This window comes from Euprymna scolopes, chromosome 28, assembly GCF_053919585.1.
Source record: "Euprymna scolopes isolate OS-2025 chromosome 28, ASM5391958v1, whole genome shotgun sequence".
Taxonomy (NCBI): Eukaryota; Metazoa; Mollusca; class Cephalopoda; order Sepiida; family Sepiolidae; genus Euprymna; species Euprymna scolopes.
In genome coordinates this window covers 36,643,870-36,645,808 of record NC_136509.1, presented here as the reverse complement: position 1 = coordinate 36,645,808, position 1,939 = coordinate 36,643,870, and positions in this window count along the sequence as shown.

Below are 1,939 nucleotides of genomic sequence, written 5' to 3'. Positions count from 1 at the left end.
AATAATAATAATAATAATAATAATAATAATAATAAGAAGAAGAAGAAGAAGAAGAAGAAGAACAACAACAACAACAATAACAACAATAACAACAATAACAACAATAATAAAAACAACAACAATGACAACAACAACAATAATAATAATATAATAATAACAACAACAATAATGTGAGCCAATAATAATTATAATAAAAATATAAATTAATAATAATAACAACAACAACAATAATAATATAATAATAATGACAACAACAATAATAATAACAACAACAATGATAATAATAACAACAACAACAACAATAATAATAATAACAATAATAATAATAATGACGACAATAATAACAACAACAACAATAATAATAATAACAACAATAATAATAATATAATAATAACAACAACAACAATAATAATAATAAAAATTAACAGTAATAATAATAATAACAACAATAATAATATTAACAATAATAATATAATAATAACAACAACAACAACAACAATAATAATAACAATAATAATAATGATAACAATAATAATAACAGCGACAATAATAGTAACAACAACAATAATAACAATAATAATAATAATAATAATAATAATAATAATAATATGATAAACTACATAATAAGCGAACACAAAAAATCAGTCATAAAAGAATATTAAGACAGGCACAATTGCATGGGGAAAGCAGCGCACGTAGAACTCTGCAGACAACTGCACCTCGAACGCAGATAAATGGTTAAAACTTACACCGAAGACTGTACTGGGAAAGCCGCAAATTACTTTGGGATATAGAGATACAAACAGATACACCCATCTAAGCCAGAAGACCGGACGTCATAATAATTAACAAGAAAAAATACGTCAAGTTGTAGATTTGCCGTCCCAGCAACGTACAGGCTGAAGAGCAAAGAGACAGAAAAACGAAACAGATATGCGGAACTTGCCAGAGAAATAAATCAAATATGGAACCTAAAGAAAATTAATATAATACTAATAATTGTAGGAGGATTAAGAACAGTTTTTTAAAAAACTTGGAAACATGACTAGGAGAAATCGGAATCAAGGGGAAGGCTCAGACTATGTAACGGACAGTAATGTTGTAAAGAAGCTGAAATCTTTAAGAAAATCCTCGAATGCAGAACTTAATCTACCTTCCCTCCCATCGTCTGCCTCCATATCTCTCTCTCCTCTTCCCACCTCCACTCTCCAATCTCACACCCTTGCCACCTCCCTTCCTCATCCCCTCCTCACCCTGCTCATATCCCTCTCCTCCCCTCACATATCCCAAAAAATGAGTAAAAATAATGCCTAATAGTTGAAAGGTCACGGAGAATGGAAAAAACGAGGAGCGAAAGCACTGACCAGACATCCACTGGACAAACGGGGAGGAGGCCGGGGCGTTGGGAGGGCTTATTGCCGCCTAAATTCCAGTGAAGGCCAATGGTCATAGCAAGCGGGAAATTAACAACATTATGTCAATTTATTTTCAAAGGTTGTCGAAAGAGGCGAGGATTACTGGAAATCTGGGGAGACTTGTTGTCACCGAGGCTCCGGGGAATACCACCGGGATTTTATCTCCGAAGATCATCTATGTGAGAAGTCTTAGTCAGTGAAATAATAATGTATAACTGCTCGCACTCCAAGAAAGGCGCCCATCAAATGACTGGTGCGAGAATTTCCAGAGAGTAATAATAGTAATAATCTAAGAAGACAATTATTGGTGTCACATCGATTGGATGCTTTTTAATATTGAAATAAGTGTTTGAAATTGCATGCGAAATGAAATGATGAAAATGACGCGATGGGAAACCATTGTTAACTAATTAACGTTTGTTCAGATTTTGGCGTGTTTACGCCAGATGATTGCGTGCTTTAAATAACGGGTATTAACGAAAGGTTCCAATTGAGAAGAAGAAGAAGAAGAAGAAGAAGAAGAA